Raw genomic sequence first — 24,658 nt, forward strand, 5'->3', positions numbered from 1 at the left:
TACCTAATTCAATTTGAATGCAGCTATAAGTAACGAAAAAAGCTATATAATTACTAAATTAATTCCAAGGTCTATCTGTTGACTGAATGGATTTGATTTCCTGTCTAAAATAACTTCTCGCCGCATTGACGTCCATAACAATATAAGTATAAAAATGTCGCAAATGTATGTAGGTACTTTGTTTTCGCAAGTTCCTCGGATAGTTAAGCAACTAAAACTGAGTTTTGTGACAAAACCTATTGACGCACTATCAGTATTATCACATTTATCGCCAACTCGATCTTCTGTTGCAATTTTTATAAGTCGAATAGGCAGGTTAACAAGTTACGATTTAAGGTCGCACGTTCAATAACATGGATTCGAGTTTCATTTAAACGCAGAGGTACAGTGTAGTAGGTTTTCGTTTTAATTGTCACGTCCGCAGCACAATGTCAGCTGAACATAATCTGTGACAATGTGGCGGTCAGATGTAGGCTCCATTGCGTGCGCCGCTCAGGGACGCGGCTGCATGCTGCGGGCGAGCACTCATAGGTTATTATATTTATTATTTTATTCGTAAGTGAGTATTTAAAAACATACAATATGTGTGAAAACAAAAAACTTTTGAATTAAATAATTTGTCAAGTTTAAAAAAATATACCCTCATGATCGGGGGTGGTATCGTCACTATACTTGATCAAACTCCTTTAAGATAAAATAGAGTAGTAAAAATCTAATCTTATTATGACTCAGCCTTTCAGCCTTGACAAAGTCTGATACGCAGAGGGTGTCTATGTGACCGCAAATAGGTAGGCAGTTGCTTTTGGCCTTACTAGGAACGGCCTCGCAGGCATCTGATAAAGGCTCCCAAAAAACTAACGATTGTCCAAGAGTTCCAACGTCGACAGGCAATTAAATATTGTAAACGTGACTAAATTCCTTTTTAAAGTAGGTAGATTGAGAATTATGTAATTTTATTGTCTAAGATTAAACATACTAGGACCTTAGCGTACGTAAGGTTTATGTTTTATAAATGAAAATATCAGACATCTGAATGAAATAATCTCAATATTTGGGTAACATATAAATCTAAAGCTCGGAGAGCTACTTTCACTATTCTCACCCCACCCCGCGGCCCCAGTTGCATTGTCTCCGACTCATTATGAAATCGAGAATAACATCTACTTTAGGGGAAAGTATTAAATGCAAACTTAAATGGGTGCAGTTGACCGTTCGCCAATTATTCGTTATTACAAACAACTTCCGCAGTGTCCGGCTTATGTGTTATCGTCATGTAAATTAGTTCATACCATTCATACGCAAGGCAGCATTACGCGAGTAAACTACATCGGCGAAACCTTCTCAATTAAATTTGCTCTAGGTGGTAAATTAAAAAGTTTCCAGTTATTGAAGTACCTAGGTAGGTACTCCACAGAGCAAACATTAAAGGTACCGCGGTATAAAATCTTAAGCTGATCGACATTTACCTATAATATAATAATATGTGCTATACCTGTACAGCACAATTAGGTTGTGTAAGTTAAGATTGATGTCGTTTTTTATTTCGCTCAAAGTAAATCACGAGCCGAACAATCGCGCAATTGTACACTTGTACAGGTACCTACCTTTTATGTCCCTAATCACCTGCCAATTGCTCTAATGACCGCATAGTCTGCATAGCTGTCGACATCGAATCACGCGCATCACTAGCGACGTCGTCGTCTAACACACAAACGGCCATTTCATTCTAATACATATTACCTATGTGCAATGTTTTCGTGGTTTGGCCGCTAGTATCATACGTATGTGTGATCTAAAGCGCGCACGAACACCAACAGCTGACAATAATTGACTCCAATTGAGAGGTCGCAATAATTAAATTAGCAATGCATTCCTAATGTGAAAAAGCAAGTTAAGTCGAGATTACAATCTACTCAGCGGTTGCTACGAGACTAGTACTAGTTGAACCGCTTAGATAAAAAGAGGAGAGGAAGAGGAGGAGAGGGCTTTTCAAAAACATCGTATAATAAACAGGACTTATTAGGTTATGGTAAATTGAAATATCTTTGGATTTCGCGACGAATATCGATTTAATGGGTAGTAATTAGATGGGATTTTAAAAAGTTGTAACATGTTATAGGCCGCGCGTACGGTACGGAACCATGTTCGTCGTATTGCCTCTCTGTCGCACTTGTAAATTCGTACATAAGTGTGACAGGGTGGCAACACGTCGAACGTTTGCGGTAGGCCCTCTGGTTCCTGATAGCCATGCGGTTACACTATAACTGTACCGGAGTATATACCGGCGCAGTTGACGGATGGCCGCTGGGGACGCTAATGCCTCGAACGAGGTCAGTGGAGCCTGCGCCGGCGCACGAAGACCCACTAGATACTTACTCTATTTGAACTTGAACAAATAAAAGTGCCATTTATCAGGCGAACGCTATTAGGACGCGATTATGCTAACCGCAAACTGAGAATCTAGGTTAATGTAATTGTAAGTTATGCGGAGTAGTTCATTGTAAATATTTAAAAATGTATCAATAACAGTCTAAGAGACGTCGCTGGGTTATCAGTTTTATCAAAGTCTCTGTTGTATCATGTGGTGTGCCAAAATTTTAAATCATTTAAATGTGAACACGCACATTTTAGGACTTATAAAACCGACATGTTTAGGTGGCTTTTGTTATTAGTTCTTGATATGAGAAACTTTATCATAAATCATAATGTATTCACACTCATTCACTCACTCCGTTGGCTCAGCGACCCAAAATGAGACTTGGCCTCCGACACAAGACAGCGCCACTTTTCTCGGCTTTTTTGAAGTGAAAACTTCTTTAGCGGCGCTGGGCACTTTTTGAGGTGGGGAAAAAATGATAAACTCGAGACAGCGTAAGGCGATCGCGTGACCGTAAGGTTTAGATGGCCACTCATTTAGATGGCATTTAAATCAATAAAGAAAAACCCAATGACATTACATGAAAAAGGTTCTAATCTTGTACGGGTTGAAATACGAGGATCTCACAGTTACATTCTAACTTTATATCACTCAAATATAATTCAATAAAGCTACATCTTGATGAAATCGCTAATAAAAGTGAACTCTATTAGTACTGGTGAATAAAACTCAAAATATCATGACCAAATATATTTAGATGCGAGGTCTGCAAGGTAACTTTACAATTTCTATTCGAATTTTAAACAATTAACGCTACAATTTTGAATTTCGAATTTTAAACAAGCTCACTGACCAGCAATTTCGGAACTAAAGTTTTTCAATAGAAAGGAGAATTGGGTCAATTATACATAGTGCTGCAGACATTTTGGACTAGTCATTGAGTTTTCACTTCTGTCGGCACTCCCGGAGTGCAACCCGTTGTTTTTTTTTATCATAATGTATTAATTTTCCTAATTCTTTCGGCCCGATTCGAACTTTAAGGTACGTCAATTAATAGATCTAGAAACGATATGGATTAGATATGTCAGTGTCAAATGGTTTCTTCAAACAAAAACGTCACTTTTGACACTGACACATCTAATCCATATCGTTTCTAGATCTATTATGTGACGTATCTTAAAGTTCGAATTGGGCAGTTTATCTCCTAAATGTTGTGCGAAAATAACTACTTCCGGATACCGGTTAAAACAATGTCTGAATAAACGACTACTGACAATGAGCTGGCGAGAGAGTATTTCGTAAACAGAAGACGCGGGCAACCTTGTCGTTGCTGATATGATGATATCGCATCTTTATTGTTTCCTCTGGCAAGTCTGGCATCTACCTAGTTCTATGCACAGCTATTTACAACCTTGCATTTGCCACATTAATAGTACATTACTAATATTACTATAGAGGCCAGGAAATAAGCCGGCCGGCCGAATAGAATAGACGGTCGAACGTAGTGAGGTGGGATACTTATGATGCCGACAACCCCTTTTCACGCCGAGATTTGTATAGTGCTTTTCTCAAACTTGAAATGAAATAATAATAAAAATATTATGATGATGATGATTGTTTCATGTCCTAAGGTGATAGGTTATTCAGTGCGTGGGGTATTTAAGGAGAACGAAAATTTGATTATTTTTGCGCTACGACGCACGGTTTAGGAGATACTGGACATACAGCCGTATAATTTTGTTTTATTCTTTTTTTTTATACTTTAGGGTTTCCTTAAAGGGGAACGAAAATTTGATTATTTTTGCGCTACGACGCACGATTTGGACGATATTATGAAATGATATAAATATGAAAAAAAAAACAAACCATAAAGCAAATACTGCCTATAGTTTTTTTTAATGGCTGAATGCCATGATGCTGTGTCACAAATATCTATGAAATGGAAATTAAAAAAGGGCCACGTCCCGGCAACTTTGTATGAAATTTCATTAAAGACCTCTCGTCTGGCCGCGCCCGAGACGTGATACTTCACAGCCTAATATGAAGAACATAATATCAATATTTCATTGCATGTTTGAGAAAATAGTTTTTACAATCCACGAAATGTTAAAAATTCTTCGCGTTCGGGTGAAATCGTGTTGACTTTATTATTTTACATTTCACAAACTGTACCTAAGTCAGTATTTTACGCACCTACGTCACCAATACCTACTTACTCGGATTTTGAAAGAAAAAGTGTACTTATACATTTTTGTCCCTATATAACCAGCTCGGAAATAAAAAATAAACAGGTCTTAATACATTAGAATTGGTGAGCAATAGTTCATCTTATTTTCTAAATGACCAAAGGAATCAAACAAAATTGGACTAGACATAGTTTACCTTGCGATGGTGCGGTGACAATAGTCGTTTTTAGGGTTCCGTACCCAAAGGGTAAAACGGGACCCTATTACTAAGACTTCGCTGTCCGTCCGTCCGTCCGTCCGTCCGTCCGTCCGTCCGTCCGTCTGTCACCAGGCTGTATCTCACGAACCGTGATAGCTAGACAGTTGAAATTTTCACAGATGATGTATTTATGTTGCCGCTATAACAACAAATACTAAAAACAGAATAAAATAAAGATTTAAATGGGGCTCCCATACAACAAACGTGATTTTTGACCAAAGTTAAGCAACGTCGGGAGTGGTCAGTATTTAGATGGGTGACGGTTTTTTTTTTGCTTTTTTTTTTGTTTTTTTTTTTTGCATTATGGTACGGAACCCTTCGTGCGCGAGTCCGACGCGCACTTGCCCGGTTTTTATTTATACAAAACACAAAATCAATGTTTTAGAATGACGCGATTCTCTTACTAATCTTTCGCTAAACGCAGCTTTCAATATAACAAAGAGCTAATAAACTTTGCAATCTTACGCAATAAATAAATAAATAGGTAACTATGAAGTATCTTCTAATATACAGTGAGGAAAGATAAGTCGGGCCCTGGAGGGAAACTACCTTAAATCCTTAAGCTGGTTCTTTTTACTTAAAGGAGACATTCCTTTATTTTTAAAAAGAAACAAAACTGCATTTAAAGATTTTTCTTTTTTTTTCTTTAATTTGGCTTGTCCAAAAAAATCTTGAGTACTAAGTATTATATTTTATGGATATTTTATACGACAGACGAGTGTAAGACCTAATGTTTCTTGGAGAAATGTTATCATTAATATTAAATGTATCGACTAGTATAATAAAATTGAGAGTGATTATTTTTTGGAATTTTTTGTCGGTTCGAGTTCCGGGCGAGGCAAGCGAGTTTTAGAAAATCTTTGAATGCAGTTTTGTTTCTTTTTAAAAATAAAGGAATGTCTCATTTAAGTAAAATGGGCCAGCTTAAGCATTTAAGGTAGTTTCCCTCCAGGCTCCGACTTAATATCTTTCCACACTGTATATTGTTGTAGGGTACAACTTACATTATTAAATTTGCCGTTGAATATTTAACTTAAAACTAAATAAATAACTTGAAATGTTCATGAAATGTTACCAGGGCCCAGTAATCTTGTGAAGTTGAATTCTCCTATGTACGAGTAGTAGGTACCTACCTAGGCCAGTACAACTAATTGATTGGAAAGTATTGGTCTGGGTGAAGTGAAACTAACAGCATTTACTTCAAGCAACGATCACGATATCATTTACTTACTATTCATGATTCTTCGACGTTTGTGGTCAATGGTATAATTTGCTAAGAGATTCAGTGAATTATGTTAAGTAAGGTTATCGATTAGGTACATTTTGTAAGTTCAACGGGACCAATTAAAATTAATTATTAGTTAAGAGTATCGACATGTCGCTAATTGGCCTAAAATATAAATCATAATGTCAGGTCATGAATATATTTTCGAATTTTTTCGCTTCTGGGGGCCAATTTTTGAACTTCGACCGCTCAATTTCGTGTATTTCGTTCAATAATATCTCCACTACTAGTAGGCATTTAAATTCTACTAATAGAATTGAAAAACGCGTGGTGAACACCACTCGATTCCGATGTTCAAAATATAATCTACGACTGCCGGGCCATAAAACGACTCTTTTTCATCATATTCAACTCAGTATTTTAGACGCTACGGCCGGCAGAATACACGTAATAAGAATATGATATAAGATATAATACAAACATGCTGGTGGTATGGCGGTAATAGATCCAGTGACTAGTCATTTAAAAAATCCATCATACTCGTAGGGTAAGTATAAGTAATCCACTGTTATAAAATATACATACCTATATTTAGGTATCTAAAACGTTTTGCAGTAGATATTGTTTTTAATAGCTATTCCTCTGCAGATTACGATAAAAATAATCGGTACATATTTGCGCCAGACATCAATCTCAGTCCATGCTCCATTTGATTTCAGTTATGTGATCATGGATGAGTGCGCCGCGCCGGCAAATGGAACGAGATACTCTCATCATTTCTACTTCATCTCTAATTGCGTTTTTCACTGATGATATTAAGATTCGCTGTCTGGTTGATTTAGGTAATTATGTGTCAGATAATTGGATCTCTTTGTATTTGAATACATCACGCCCAAGACCTCCATAATAAAATAATTAAAATAGTGCTATAAAGTTCCGTTATTTGGGTATATAAAAATCAATCACGGCGACTAAGTGGTAAAAACAGTGGTAAAAATAAAACTAGAATTAAATTGCTCTGGACTAGAGATGGGTAACTACCGGGTAAATACCCGCTGTACTACCGGGTAAGTACCCGCCCGAATATTTACCGGGTAAATACCCGCTGTCGGGTATTTACCCGGTAAATACCCGATATTTACCTACCCGCGGGTAAATACGCGGGTATTTTCGTTTTTCTTCTAAATTTGATGTGTTTAATGGTATGTGAGTATAAATAAGATTAATTTAAGTATTTTTTTATAATGTTACATAAAATGTATGTTCAAACTAATTACGAAAAGGTTGCTATGAGGTGAAGTTCGATTTTAACATATCAGTCCAATTATAAAAATCGTGTAAAATCAATCCCTGGCTTCCGGAAATGTTTTAAAATGCTTTTAATATACATTAGAAAGATGAAAATAAAGAATACCTATGAATGATAATAAAAAAAAATTGTGCCGTATCCCAACTTGTGAAGCTTATAAGTCAAACACAGTTAGTTTTAGGACAAAAATGTATATAACCTTTTTTGTAGAAAATTATGTCTACTTTAGTTTGTACATACAACACATTTCGATATTAATGACAGATTCCATGAAATATGAAAAAGTTCACTTTTGCCCCCCTCACCCCAACCACACCCCCCGCCGACCGAAGTTGGAATGTGTATTATCAACGTATAAGTACGATAATTTACTCAAGTCTAAAAAAAATACTCTTATGACGGCCTTTTTTTAATATTTATCAAAATTGTACTAAAAATTCCTTAGTTACAACTGCAACTGCAAGTAAACCATTACATTTTAAATGACACACAATAATTACAGCCATTAACTCGGTTTATATCTACACTTTAACACAAATCGACATGTGCAACAAGAAATGAATCTACCCGTCCATTTGGGTAGATACGGGTAAATACCGGGTAGATGGGTATTTACCGGGTATTTACCTGGGTGGGTAAATTGGGTAAATACCCGCGACCCATCTCTACTCTGGACATAAAGTGTGGATGAATTTTTTTCTATTTTATTGTGGGGTATCTTTGGAGACTTTAATTATAATTATCCAGGTTTAACACTACCTATACGACTTATAATATGATAAGTACATCCTACGTAAGTAATAGAAGTTATCAGCGACCTCATAAATTCTACAGACAGGCATGGCGGCTTCGGTCAATGAAATTTGTACAAGTGTGCCTCAGGTATCGCTAGTGCACGTGGTACGACATAGGAATTTTCTAACATCCATTCTAAACAACGGCTTTATAACAATTACCATTGCGACACACAAAACACTTTCTTATAGTTAAGTGTTCTCGCGGCTATTACATTAATAGATATCATGATGCCGCTTTGGGAGGAAAGTTAACAAAAAACGAGATTTGTACGAGTATGTAATGTAAAAATATGGGTGTAGACAACTTACTCAAAAATATGTCCCATAGTTCTTAATACACTGTCTCAGCTATGGGCCATATTTTTGAGTATGATTTGTGCACCCATATTTTTACACTTGACTGTACCAATCTGTCCATATTTTAAAGACTTTTGACGCTATTTTGGTATACTTTATCTTATTGGACTTTTCATTGATCTATGTATAAGTTGTAAGTCTTTAATTTATGTTAATGTAGACCATCAGCACGGATATAATGAATATAATGATATTAATGATAGTTCTTGTTTATGTGACAGCGTGAAAAACAGGTGTTTGTCACTTTCAATCCCGCAGTGTTAAGAGCCTCTACCATCAGAGCCTCTACCATCAGTTTTAACATTGACATAACGCTCACGTCTACGTAATTTACTTTCTGTACATCTCGCTTGCACTATTGCTCGCATATGCGAGTACGAGCGAGATGCATAGAAAGTAAGTTACGTAGACGTGAGCGTATATGTCAATGTCAAAACTGGTGGTAGACGTAAAGAAGTGATGGTTATATTATCACGTGGATAAAACCATACATAATACGCAGGCAGTTCGTCTAATTCTACAAAAAAACCTACATCCAGGAATAAAGCAACTAGCTTAGTTTTACCACTAACACTAACATGTACCTAACGGTATTGGTTCCGTAAAATGGGGTGAGTAGGGTTCGCGGGGAGAGTTGGGTTATGAAAGGGGAGAGAAGGGATGAAAGGGGGGTGAGATGGGATTTTAAGGCTACTGCTACAAAAATAATGTATTCCAATTTAAAATGGAGCTATAGTAATACTCATAAAAAAAAAAAACGATCCAACAATCTTCCAAAATCACCTTTGTATGAAAACCTACCTCACCCCAATTACGAGGGACTACGGGGTGAGGTGGAATTTCCTGTTTATCGTCAAAGTTATGAAAACGATAACTTCATAATCATGGTAGGTAGACACCTCACATAAAACAAATAACAAATTCTAATGTGGGACAGGCTTTATGGGTCCCAACTGTTTAAAGTGACTGATACGAGTATGTTCCACACTATACGATAACTGTTAAACCTTGGTTTTTGTGACGAACTAAGTAATAGGAAAAAATGTTTTATCTCGCGGAATGAATAAATACTTTAGGATCTGATAAGAAAATTCAGGCTCAATGTTAAAGGAAGGTTAAATAAACTAGTGAAGTAGGTATTAGGTAATAATACCACCATATCTTGGGTGGCATAACTCTACAATAATTAAAAATACGAGTAGACCATTCCATGAATAACCGTTATCTACATTATTGTTTCCATAATGATTGTAGGACTGTAGGTACTCGTAGTTCTTATGGCGCTCAAAGTGTTTTAACATTAAAATAAAATTGATCGTATTTAGGAACGATCATGCACTGTCAATAAACAATAGGTACCTACCTAAGGCACTACGGTAGTGCCTTATTGATTACTGAAAGGGCAACTACCCTACCGCCGAGAATAACCAATTAGGAATAAACCTTAAAAACTACCTTACTAAACTGCCTTATCCATAGTATGAGTCATGTATGAGTAATGAAAATGAAACGGGTCACTATGGCCAAATATAATTGTTACATATATTCAATAAAACTGCCTACTCGAGAAGTGTTTACCGGTCTTAATTTAAATTACTTCGTAAATATAAAACCATGAGTCGGTAAGTGTATTAAATCTGTTGAGCGAGTCCCCCGCTGCGTTGTGCCATTTATGGAATCATTTCTGGCAGCGATATCCTAATAAACTTTCAGTAGCTTATTGCATTTACTGATTAATCTACAAACTTAATGGTTACTAGCTCATTACTAAACACAACTAGTAAACACTGTAATTAACTACAGGTTAAAAGTGCCTAATAGTTAAGACGACATTCTGTTGAACAAGTTGAGCAAATAAGCTAGACGTTTGCCTACTCATATTGGTAATTAATTACAAATGTCTTCAACAGCGAATATTGAAATCAGGTTCACCTTAAAATTCACCTGATAGTCAGTTGCAGAGACTGATTTCTCTGCATAGAAGTGGACTATCTTATTTAATAACACACGTATTAGTTATTATTAACTTCATTGTAGTATAGTATAATTGTGTATTGATCTAAATAAATAATTTGGTACCAGCGGCTGATGCAGCCCGAAGATACATAGATAAACTCAGAATTCATCGGTGGCTACTAGTGGACCTCCGAGATTAGGCTCATATGATTCCATTTGACGAGTTTAATCTTTTGGGAGCATTACGTACAACCGGCAATGAATAAGTATGTTTTTAAAATGCATTTTTTGGCAGACGCGCCAAAAATTGCCTAGTGGCAATAAATGTGAAAATCTCTACATTATACAAATGCGCGCTTTGGTTCTGATTCTGATGCGTTCTAGAGTTTCTAGATCAAAAAAATTAAAATACTTTATTGTTTTAGTTGGACATTTGAATCTTAAAGGTTTAACAGGTTTAGGGATCTACTTAACCTAAATATTGCTTTCAAAAATATAGAGCTAATACACGTACCTTTTTAAAGAGTTAGGCATCGGATGAAACTGTTTTTGTTAGGTAGGTACTAAAAACTACTGCCGTTTATTGCGTTCTCCAGGGTATCAAGTTATCAACACCAATACTAAGACGAACTTTCCTATCATATTCTCTCTATATTTTATCTGTAGGGAGATGGTGTTATCATGACAGATCGGGGACTCTTACCTTTATCAGTAGGTATCATGTAGTCTAATCTAGAAATAACACGTCAATCATACACTGCGATACATCTCCCGCTTTTGATAAGCGTTCTTATTAACCTATTCCAGTCACTACATGCCGGAGTATACTGACATTGCAGGGTAATACAATAATGTACTAGCATGCATCATCAAAAACTGCTGGGCTTTCATAGTAGGTATGCTGATCATCCAAACTAGACAAACTATGAGTTTTTAGGGTATAATAATCTATTTGATAATCTTGGGTTTTAAACTCGCCCGTCTAACCTTTGCCGCCTCAAATTAAATTGACTCTATAACCACTTTTATTGCAATCAGGAGCGATAAAAGATAACATTAGCCTTTTCTGACACTACTTGGTAGAAGTTAGGTAACTATTATGGGGCCATTCTAGAGGTTCAAGATGCCATCAATTTTTTTGATACATAACATTATAGTGAAAGAAATAAGGACTACTTTATTGTTCATTTAGATCGTGTTTCTTTCCGAGGCTTCCTGTGCTGCTAAGATAATATAATCTTCATGCTAGTAATCAATAGTCTCTGTGTTCTAAACCATCCTTAACCACTATTATTGCATGTTAGCAGTTAATAAAATATAAGTAGGAACCACAACAACGATCCAACTATATATCAACACAGAATAATAAGTTTCCTACGTCCCTAATGAACAAGCGTGACTAAAACTACTTTTTGTCTGTCCGACGATAGGTCATTCTCCACTAGGTCATTGTCCAAATCGAATCCAATCTAATAGAAACTAAACATTTCCGGCGAACGGTTCGTTATGAACGGAAGTTGGAGAAAAGTGTCGCAATTTTACCTGAATAAGCCCCTTACTTATTCAACGTTGTTTTGCAATGTCCAATTGTTAAGTAGTTAGGCACCTAGTACAGGAAGGGCTGGTTTCTGTCTATCCGTAGGATCGGCACCTCTTTATTGTTATTTTTTGCACTCAATGTTACCGCGCGTGTTCTGGCGCTTGAAATTTTAACAGATGTGCGGTTTTTTTTGCTTTATTTTGCTTTATTTTGCTTTATTAGCTTATGATTACATTGATTACATGATTACACATCGGCAAGTACAACAGAGGTAAAAAATACGGCCCATTGCATTAGTATAGGTAGTAAAAAGGACTAAAATAACGAAATTATACACACTGTTTCAATTACAGAGGTTTTTTATGCAATATTTTCAATTACAGAGGCAAAATTAAGAAAAACACTAAAATCTGATTTCATTTAAAGAGGTTCCATAATCAAAACCAAAAATATTACATTGCTAATCCGCGAAAAGATAACGTGCTAGTCAATCAGTGCTAACCCGTTATACTTACTTGTGTATTTCATAATCCACCATTTGGTTCCACTTCCAAGGGACCGGGACCGGACCTTTGGTTGCAATTATTGAGGTTTCTCATTTACCCAGGTCCCAGTTAACAAGTACAGCTACCACCAGTTTGGCACTGACTTAAACGCTATTAGCGTGATCGTAACTTACTTTCTATGCATCTTGCTCGTATTGTCGTACTGGCATATTAGTGCGAGCGTGATGATAGAAAATAAATTACCTAGACGTTAGTATATATGCCAGTGTTGACATATATACCTATTATATATTACATTAGTTAACATTTTAATGGGAGCGAAGGAATCAGTTTAGATTTAGTAATAGCGGCTAACAGAGCAGGGTGGCATAATGGCATTTAGCTTCCTCGGTCCGCATGTTTTAAGTAAGGGTAGAGAGAGAGAGAGAAAGTGAGAGAAGTTCCTGAGTAAAGACAAAAAATTGTATCGCCAAGGGTATAAACAGCGTTCATTTTACACAATATTTATTTATGATATTACCTACGTTATTAACGTGACATCCGTCTCCAGCGACGTTAGATTAGCTAGCTAATACCTATACTATACATATAATAAATACATTTAAAGAGAACCGCGGTTCTTACGTCATTCGCGTCGTGCTATTATACACCTGCCACTCAAATTGCAACAGACAATTCTTGTTTGCTCTGATAATAGTGGCAGTAGGTATCCAGTATAGGATTCAACTTAAAGGCTTGACGTTTTAAGTGATCTCATGCACCTGTGTCATACATATATACTGTGTCATCCATACATACTCGTACATATAAAATATGCAAGCCAATAGCTAAGCTATGTTTTTCTTCTGGTCTATGTCTATGACAATTCCTTACCTAGTATAGTAGTATTTCAGTACCTACCTAGATAAGTAGATACCTATTAGGTAGTAAAAATAGAGCATAAGTTTTAACTTAAGACCTTGCTCATCCTTTAGTCACGTCTAAAAATTTCGACTACCTTAATATATATGGGCATAATATACATATTTTTGGCATATGACGTGGCTGTACAATTTCCTCCTTGTACAGTCGAATTCGCACATAGCTGAATAGTTTGTAGATAGGATATAAGGGTTCACCTTTGAACTGTAGCGACTAAATAATTATTCAAATGGTAGTGATTTGGGGGTCAAAGGTACCTACCTATTTTTCATATTGTATATAGTAAAGTATGTATATCTAATGAAAAATGACTAGGTACCTAAGAAATCATGTTGAAATCATATTGACCAGCTAGGTAGTAGGTACCATCACCCACCCACACTATTAAGTGACAGTTCGTAAACATTATAAGGGCGACTTGCACCATTCACTAACCCGGGGTTAACCGGTTAAACCTGGAGTTGCCACATGGTTACCAGTACAATTTGACACTGGGTTAACGGTTTAACCGCTTAACCCCGGGTTAGTGAAATGGTGCATGTGGGCCTTAGTCTTATTACAGAAGGCATAAGGTCCACCGATGGACAGAAGAGTGTTGCTGTTTGAACCTCCTTCAGTGTATCATACGAGGTAAAATACATAATTATGAGGAGGTTGCTAATCGCTATTGTGTAATTAAATTACTTCCTAAAATGGCTAAGCGGGTGATCTGTTGAAAATAATCTGAACTCAACTTAATATTAATAATAAAGAATATTTACTTATGTACTTACTTATTGATATTTAAGAATAAAATAAAGTGTGTACAGAGCTAGGCAGGCTCCTACTGTTGAAAGTACTATGATAGTATTGATAGTACGTTCAAGAATTTACAAATAAATCGAATTACTTAGTAAGTACCTACCTATTTGCACTTATTACAATATTCAATTCTTGACTTGTAAAGTTCTTATGTTATTTTGAATAAACAATAACAAATAAGCATGTAGCAACTCACCTGATTGAGGCGGGATCAACAGGACAAGAGCTGTGGAAATCCGTGAACTATAGCACTCACAACGTGACCACGGAAGTGTTTTATTAGTTTATTACACAATATTTTGTTGTGGAGAAACAAAAAAAACTTTATGGGATGCGGTTGTGTGGACTATACGAACGCAACGCTCATGCGTCTACTCCGATACTACTTCGAAGTGATACTGAGTCAAACGAGTGAGTGAGTTCAGTGAGTGGATGCAAACGCCGCCGGGCAGCGCGGCCGCGCCGTACGGCATCGGCACCGCAAGGAGTACCTACCCAACCATGCCACCCAGGTATGGCATGGGATTCAACGTACGCTTGTCTACTGGACCGACACATTTTTAATGCTTATCCTACCTTCGATCAGGCTTTACCTCCACCTCTGACAAAAAAAAACCACGTAGATGGCAAGAAAGTATACAGTCCGCCTGATGGAAAGTAGGTAGTACGGGAAAGGTGCAAATTTTGGTATCGGATGAATTCACTTAACACTGTAATATATATATATATATACATGGTATAATAATATACTCCGCCTGGTACTCTATTCCCGTCTTTTCTAGGTTACCTAACTGACACAAGCCTACGTCATCATGCGACAGCGCTATATGATAATATGCGATAGCGCTATATATAGCGGCCATGTTATTGTGACGTAGGCCTGTGTCACTCTGGGAATAGAAGACCATGTTTTATTAGACCATGTATATATATATATGACGGGGAGTAGATAAATTAAAGATACTCCATGAACGGCACAGCTAAAACGATAGAATTCATAAAATATTAATTACAGGAATGCAGCGAGGTTGACTGCGACACTTTTCCAATTCAAATCTGACTGACGGTTCCACTCAGGATGTCATCTCATCTCGGGCTGTCCTCAGAATCAGCCAGGAACCAAACCATCAAAGAAGCTGTTCGGGTCATTCAAATAAAAGTCACTGTATCGCAGTCAAACACACTCAAGCATAGACTATTTCAATACTTGACATTCAATCAAACGCAGCCGTCATACATTCATTATAGACGGTCTGCCACACGGCCATTCTGACCTTTCACACGTCCTCGTGGGAAGAGTACTATGCAAGTCTAAACTCCACAGGAACAACAAGTCCACTCGGCTATCCTAATCACAATCATAGTGCAAACAAACTTTATATAAGTTTGCTCGATCAAGTTCAATCGAATTTTATTTATGAATCTAAGAATTTCAAAGCCGAAACAAGTTCAAGTGCAAGTTCGCAATAACCTTATTTGCTTAGGACTTTATTATCAGCAAAAATGGAACAGGTTGTTCGACTAGTAGTATTCTGTACATCCGTAATTGTGTAACCCGCAATCCACATCATTGGCCAAACTCCTTCTTTTTATTGTTTTTTTTTTGGCGCTATCCTTATTGCGTAACCCGCAATCTGCATCATTGGCTAAATCACCAATGAAAAACCACAACATATTGCGTAACCCGCAATCTGCATCATTGGCTAAACCACCAATGAAAAACCACAACAATATTGCGTACCCGCAATCTGGGTCATTGGCTAAACCACCAATGAAAAACCACAACATATTGCGTAACCCGCAATCTGCATCATTGGCTAAACCACCAATGAAAAACCACAACATATTGCGTAACCCGCAATCTGCATCATTGGCTAAACCACCAATGAAAAACCACAACATATTGCGTAACCCGCAATCTGCATCTTTGGCTAAACCACCAATGAAAAACCACAACATATTGCGTAACCCGCAATCTGCATCATTGGCTAAACCACCAATGAAAAACCACAACATATTGCGTAACCCGCAATCTGCATCATTGGCTAAACCACCAATGAAAAACCACAACATATTGCGTAACCCGCAATCTGCATCATTGGCTAAACCACCAATGAAAAACCACAACATATTGCGTAACCCGCAATCTGCATCACTGGCTAAACCACCAATGAAAAACCACAACTTATTGCGTAACCCGCCATCTGCATCATTAGCTAAACCACCAATGAAAAACCACAACATATTGCGTAACCCGCAATCTGCATCACTGGCTAAACGACCAAAGAAAAACCACAGATGTACTACTAGTAATAGGTATCATTCGCGTGAGAATGTTAAACATTTTAGCAACTTATTAATTAATGACTTATTAATGATTCGAAGTCATCATTGCGAACTTGCTCCAGACTCTGCATTATCATCGTCTAGATTAGTTGGATGTAAAGGTTTTGGCACTTTCGTATTTTCCCTAACCAATCGTGAGCATACTTGTAGGTACCTACTGTAGGAAGCATGAATTGTTTCGATGTGTATCTATCACCTTTCACCACCTTCCAGGTGATCAAAATTGGAATGAATTTAATTGCTCAGTCGGTCCTTATCTTACATCCTCGGTCCTTAAAATAAAATCGGTTTCACAGCGACTTTACATCACCTCACCATTCCACTCACCGTTCGTTTTTTTTTTTATAATGATAATAAAAGAAAACAATCATACAAAACACTTATGTTGGCCTACTGTCATGAAAATATTATTCATAAATAAATAACTAACATAAATAAATAAACTTAGGCTTTGTTTGAATTTAAAAACAAGATCGTTATGCTTAATCATCGAAACACCACTTCAACTTCAAAGCACGGAGGTAGGTGTTTCATCGTCACTTATATACCACATGCAACTTATGCCATAATGTCTTATGAAAGTGAAAAGCGTGAAGCGTGTTTCACCCGTGCACCAATAGACATAAAATTTCTAATTTTCTTTCTTGATCGATCCATCCTACCCCTGGGGAAAAAAATCAAACAAAGGCGGGCTTTGTATAAGTAATTGCATCAAAACAGTACAAGTTCTGGAATGTGAGTAGTCCTACACTCACACTCAGTGTCCAAAATGTCTCCATAACATAATTAAAATCAAATTATAATAATTACCCGATCGGTACGCCTTAAGTTAACTGAAAGCTAATTTCAGTACCTAGTCCATAGCGCAGACGACGACGAGTTGACGTTACTGAAACACGACATAAGTCGCTCTTTAAAGTACATGTTCAAATGAAAATGCCTATTTGCATCATCATTCAAATATCTCAAATCTGTATGTAACATTAACATTACCCATTATGTCAACAACATGACTTGTCGTATTGATAACAACTTCTAATTTCTACATGCGTAATAGCTTTTCGGTTTAGGGGTGGATCTACTATTTTGTTGCCACTTTGTCCCGCTGCACAGAGACAGTTTACTGGAAGGATTCTACCGGTCGTTGTCGTTTCAAGGAAAAAGAAAATTTTAATTCAATTTTTTTTTTTTTTATTTACATACAATATATATACAGTGGTACTACTAAACGAAATTAATAACTAGCTTAAATCTAAAATAGGCCCTTGAGGCATTGTACCAAGGATGCTGGCGGCATTTCCTCGCTGTATCGCAATGCTGATACGTTGTGCGAGGTAGCCGCCAGCTCTTCGGTCACCAGTTACGTCAACCAGACGCTTCGCGATTTCTGCGAACAACTTATGCGCGCTGGGACCCCATGGACCTAGAGTTTCAACACCAAATGGTACAAAATGGTACTCTCTACCGAGGCTCTTATATTTGTTACGTTTTAGAATTTCGGCGCTTTCCGCCGCTCCGCCCGCTTTTACAGTAGTCCGTTGGAGGTGGGACGGTGCCAGTGTGTCTACGCAGGTAGCATCCCACACCAACATCCGTCCCAAGCTCCAAGGAACTAAGGACACTCCATCGGGCCTCTTGCCATCATCTCTGATAATGCCAGTCGGCTCAAGAAGAGCAGGCACATTGATGGTGGCAAGAGACCGACGGACTATGTCATTAAGCGACGCATGTCTCGAAAAACGGCCTGCACTTTTTTGACAAGATAATCCGTGGTGTCCCAGTCGGTCCACGTCCGTGCCACAAGAGCATATGTGTGGCGTACACACCGAAACCCCGAGTCGCAAACCAGTCGCCAGTCTAAGGGAGGCCGGATCCAAGAAAGTACCAGTATTGGGCGAAGGATGGGCATGTAGCCAGTAACCGGCTTCCCGGGCTCCGACCGCCAAAAGCCTCGCGCGGTCTGGACCTGTACAGTTGTTTAGGAGAGTATTGTAAGTTAAATCACAGTAAACATTATCCCAACTCCTTTGTGAATTTGGGTTGTCTGGAAATTGTTTGCCTGGGCAAGCAATTTTAAAAGCATTTTTGGCATCCTCAAAGCCCGCAATCTCACAGTTTGTGGGCAAAGCCCTTAAGATATTTCCTATGAGACCAGACGTGCTATGAGTGGACGCCAAAAAGGCTGGGGAAGCCACACTGGAAATTTTGCGAATTCCTAAACCTCCAAACCGAATGGGGAGGGACGCTTGAGACCAGGAAGGCTCACTTAGCTGAATGTTTAGAATCGTCTCTAAACTAATTTTGATCAAATCATCTATGGGCGACAATAAATTTTGATGTTTCCAGAAAGGACAACAGCGGAGCACATACGTAAATTTAGGGACAAAAAGGCAGAATTTAAGAATCACAAGAGCATAATGAGGGCTAATTTCGAGTAAGCGATCCGTGTGACTTTTGAATTTAGTTATGGAGTTAGAAATATAATCGGGAAAAGATTCTTCGAATATAGAAAGAAAATTAAATTAAATTAGCACAATCTTAAAATGTGTGCTTGATTACTGAACGATTAAAGTGGATTTTTTAGTTTCATTTTCATCACAAGTCTCTATCGCCGACTGTACCTGCTCTCTAACAGGCAACCAATACTCATCGAGACAACTCCAACAAACATAAACACAACCAAGCTAGTAGGTACGTCGTTCCATTAAATAGTCCCTACGGCCACCCGCCACCTCCATCAGTGATGTGGAGCTGATCTGAATCAGCTCCACGTCACAATAATATTGCATTGTCGTCCAATTCACATATGCGTGCATACTTTCAGCGCCATCGGAAACGGGGAAGCGAATGCGAATTTGCAATATTTGACTCATACATTGCAAGATAAATTAAAATTTTTATAAAGAACAATAGGTAGGTGCGCCAGAAATTGCCAGATAAAGCTTGTGCGTCAATTAACGTAAACAAACTACAGATTTTTATTGTTGTTAAACGTTGCAAAGTTTGAAAGCTTTTGGCTGTTTCAAATGTGGGCTAAAGGGCCTTTAAATAAAGGAAAACATAATAATGTATTCTCAAGAAATTTCGACCGGTACCACCGTGACCCGGAAGACCAGTTTTTGCTTTGGCGTCCGCCGCAAATGCGGAAGACGCAGATTTGTTCCCAGCCCCGGGCACCGGAGGCCTCGGTAATCGTTTTCTTTCAGATGTGACGTTTAGTTCAGTTCATAGTTTCGTATCAAATGGCAAAGAGAATACAAGATCAGTTAACCTTTGAGCAATTGAGGGAGAATTGGAGAACGGTAGACATAAAAGCTGTACTAAACGGTATAAAAAATATGAGACGTTTTGGATACATCAAGATATAGATGGTTCCCTTATAATAGATTAAACCTACGTAATGTTAAACACTCATGTATTGAAATGTAGGCAACAAGAATATATTCGCATGAGGAATCATATATATAAAATTAAAAAACCAGAACGGGATAAAAAACGAGCGAAGAAGAGAGATGGCGCCTTACAAATTTCTAAAAATGTTTTTGACACGTATCTCGAATACAACGCACGTATAGAGATGGGTCGCGGGTATTTACCCAATTTACCCACCCAGGTAAATACCCGGTAAATACCCATCTACCCGGTATTTACCCGTATCTACCCAAATGGACGGGTAGATTCATTTCTTGTTGCACATGTCGATTTGTGTTAAAGTGTAGATATAAACCGAGTTAATGGCTGTAATTATTGTGTGTCATTTAAAATGTAATGGTTTAGTTGCAGTTGCAGTTGTAACTAAGGAATTTTTAGTACAATTTTGATAAATATTAAAAAAAGGCCGTCATAAGAGTATTTTTTTTAGACTTGAGTAAATTATCGTACTTATACGTTGATAATACACATTCCAACTTCGGTCGGCGGGGGGTGTGGTTGGGGTGAGGGGGGCAAAAGTGAACTTTTTCATATTTCATGGAATCTGTCATTAATATCGAAATGTGTTGTATGTACAAACTAAAGTAGACATAATTTTCTACAAAAAAGGTTATATACATTTTTGTCCTAAAACTAACTGTGTTTGACTTATAAGCTTCACAAGTTGGAATACGGCACAATTTTTTTTTATTATCATTCATAGGTATTCTTTATTTTCATCTTTCTAATGTATATTAAAAGCATTTTAAAACATTTCCGGAAGCCAGGGATTGATTTTACACGATTTTTATAATTGGACTGATATGTTAAAATCGAACTTCACCTCATAGCAACCTTTTCGTAATTAGTTTGAACATACATTTTATGTAACATTATAAAAAAATACTTAAATTAATCTTATTTATACTCACATACCATTAAACACATCAAATTTAGAAGAAAAACGAAAATACCCGCGTATTTACCCGCGGGTAGGTAAATATCGGGTATTTACCGGGTAAATACCCGCTGTCGGGTATTTACCCGGGTAGTTACCCATCTCTACGCACGTATGATAAGAAAAAACTGTTTAAATCTATTATCTACATATGAGAATAAAACTAGAACATAAAAACTATCGCTGTTCGATGCGTATTTAATTTACAATAAGGAAAAGAAATTTTCATAACAATCTTCATTTTACGACTTCGACCATTTCTCGGCAACTCTCGGTTGCTTTCGTTTGGCGGTGCTACAGATTAGACCAAATAATCCGTAAGTTAAAGTAACCTAAATTATGTTTGTCATGTTGGTATACAGGTATTTCTGAGTTTTTTTACACGAAGTAAAATAAAAAGTGCTGCCAACCTCAACCTTAGTCCATAACCCATACGAGTGAATTATGCCATTTATGACATATTAATCAAATTAATATTATCGTATGATTATCGTGTTAATAATTTGTATTTCATGGCTTCGGCAAACATTGTCATTCGTCCAGGGAAAGGGCTGCTGAGATGAGCCAAAAATACAAAGTTATAGAATGGGAGACGAGCGTACTTGGGATAACAAAATGGGAGACGCCCGATGGCGAGAGCTATCGCAAGATCGCAAGAAACATGACGTGATCTGGTATCGGAGGCCAGGTGAGTCCTTTGGATCGTTGCGTCACCTTAGCCGTAGTAATGTTAAGATCCAGAAAGGGAAATGGGGACTACCTACGTTTGTATGAAAAGGCGATTTATGGGTGGTGGTCGTCCATATTCGTGGCTTAAAGCGGAAAATAAGTAATCTAATGAACGTTTTTGCAACTAGGCTTACAACAATAAGTAATAATTTTATGTTAAAACAAGTTTTAAACAAATACCTACGTACGTTATAAGAAATTTTCGAATTAACTTATCCAAATAACGGCTACCTACATCACAGGTTATCACAGTTATAAACCCTGGCAGGGTTGAATATATAATAATGTCGGTATTTAACTAAACATAAGAAAAACTCTTTATTTCATTTACGCGAGCGGAGCTGCGGGCCCGTCTAGTTTAGGGCTGCCATAAGTGTGGGGACATTTAAAGAATAGTCGGCCAAGAGCATGTCGGGCCATGCTCAGTGTAGGGTTTCGTAGTTTCCATTCTGTCAAAATAGGCCAAATGGGGGCTAATAGTAGGCAAGTATCATGTAAGTACATTACAAGCTAAGGGAGTACTTTTACTAAGAAAAGAAGATTTTTTGCAATAACGCAAAACCGACTGGACCGATCATGTTCGCTATAGTTTTCATTGAAAGTACATATTTATTAAGCTTTTGTTTCACGATTTTTTTCATATTTTTTGGACCCATTGTTCAAAAGTTAGAGAGGGCGACACACATTTTTTTTTCTTTCGGAGCGATTATTTCCTAGAATATTTACTATATCAAAAAATGGTTTTTGAAGACCCTTATTTGTTTTGAAAGACCTATCCAACGATACCCCACACTATTGGGACAAAGCAAATAAGTGCCCACCCCAAAAAAATTTTTTTTTATAGTTTTTATTTTACCGTTCTGTCACAATGCATGAATTATGTATCCATGCCATGCCAAATTGCAGCTTTCTAGCACTAACGACCACGGAGCAAAGCCTCGGCCAGACAGACAGACATGGCGAAACTATAAGGGTTTCTAGGTTCTAGGTGACTACTAAACCCTAAAAAGTAGTAAATGTAGAAAAAAAACTAAATTCGTAAAAAGTGAACGGACAAGTGTCAGCGCTTACATCGTTCTATCCACGTACGATTAGCCTAGCTAGTTAGACTAGTCGTGTATTGTTGGACTGTTGGTACTTATATGTATATTTACCAAGTCCAGCCCCCTACTAAGTAAATAGTTACTATGATCTTTAAAACCGGGACAATTTGCTTATCGGCCGGGACACCGGGACACCATGCTTCAAACCGGGACATGTCCCGGCGTACCGGGACGTATGGCAACCCTAGTCTAGTTTAATATAAGTACCGAGTAGAACCGCAAAAAATTTGACGTATGTATTGAATATTTCTAGATAAAACTTTTATTATTGATGCATCGTTGCGTGAATTGATATTGTTTATTGTTTATTGTTTATTGTTAATTGTTTATTCACAAATACCACACAAGCTTACAGTATATACCAAAACACTTACATGCTGCATAATAAAATTTATAAAGAATTTACAATATATACTTACACAAAAAGTTAAACATCGCAATCTAGGTACAAACACTTAAAAACATATATAGAGCTGCGGAAAATGAGCCTAAAAGACATCTACATCGGGTCTAATTCGTTAAGGAGTGAGAGTGCCCGATTAGTGGGAGCATTACTGGCCTGACGCGTATGCACCCCGCCCACGGCGAATAGTCTTCTGCGGCGTCGCGGCGGCAGAGCGCCGCCGTCACTGGCGCCTAAAACGCACGTCCTTGGCGCTGGAGCGAGCAATCCTATCCGATCAAGCACCTTAACATTACTGATTCTGTTTCGCAACAAATTATAGGTAATGGATCACCAATAATATTTTGCGTCGCAGTTGTAGCGTATTCAATCCTGACACAAACATCGAGGGAATAAGTAGTGAATAGTATCCGTAGATCCTTTTATACAGATAACGAGCAAACTTTCTCTGTATCCTTTCCACCATGAGAGAGTACTTTGCCTCGTGAGGATCCCACATACAGGCCCCAAACTCCAACCTACTGCGGACATACGCATTGTACAGAACTACTGCAACATTGGGACTAGAAAACTGCGACGATACTCGCATAATAAAACCTGGCATTTTATTAGCTCGTCCACAGATCTCAGTTATATGCGCCCGAAAATCTAAGTGTGCGTCTAAAGTCAACCCAAGATCTTGGACAACATCGACTCTCTCCAGTGGTACCCCGAGCAGGTTATATGATGGGGTAATAGCCGCTCGAGCTCTGGAAAAAGTGATCAGCTTACATTTGGTGACATTGAAGGGAAGCTGGTTCGAAATACTCCAAGCCGCAAAATTGTCAATGTCATGCTGCAGCGCTTCACAGTCTGCCAAGCTCCGCACGCTCCTAAACAACTTTAAGTCGTCCGCAAATAGCAGGCACTCTGCGGTGGATACTACATCAGGCAAATCGTTTATCATGATGATAAATAATGTAGGACCCAAAGTGCTACCCTGGCTTACTCCGGAGCGTGTGTAGTAAGGCACTGTTTGGCATCCAGCTATCTGGGCAAACTGACTACGGTTGCGTAAATAGTTGGAGAGGAACCTCAAGAGCCTTGATGTAAATCCCAACATAGAACACTTTTGTAGCAAGATATCATTACTGACCAGATCAAAGGCTTTCTTAAAGTCGAAGTAGGCCGAGTCCACCCGGTGCCCTAGATCCATCTGCGTCAAGATATAATCGGCATACACGATGAGGTTAGTAGTGGTGGAACGGCCTTTTTGAAATCCATGGTGGGAGTCAACCAGGCGCACTGCAATCTGTTGGCTAATTCGACTTTCGATCATTGTCTCGAACAGTTTAGCGAATACTGAGAGCACCGCTATTGGTCGATGGTCTGTGACTTCTGATACATTCCTTCCTTTGGGTACGGGTGTCACTCGGGAAATTTTCCACATCGCAGGATATTGGCTAAGTGTTATGCTAATATTAAATATATGCAA

At 37.9% G+C, this 24,658-nt stretch overlaps 1 protein-coding gene across 1 annotated transcript in view; it reads right to left on the reverse strand.

Annotated features, from left to right (window-relative positions):
* LOC134804773 (nostrin) overlaps window positions 1-14,654 on the reverse strand; it is a 58,827-nt gene extending 44,173 nt beyond the window's left edge. Inside the window, exon 1 of the mRNA XM_063777998.1 lies at window positions 14,431-14,654. The gene's annotated coding sequence lies outside the window, so the exon portion shown is untranslated. The remainder of the gene's footprint in view (window positions 1-14,430) is intronic.
* Between the last annotated feature and the right edge of the window lie 10,004 nt (window positions 14,655-24,658).

The sequence above is a fragment of the Cydia splendana genome, chromosome Z (genome assembly GCF_910591565.1).
Source record: "Cydia splendana chromosome Z, ilCydSple1.2, whole genome shotgun sequence".
NCBI lineage: Eukaryota > Metazoa > Arthropoda > Insecta > Lepidoptera > Tortricidae > Cydia > Cydia splendana.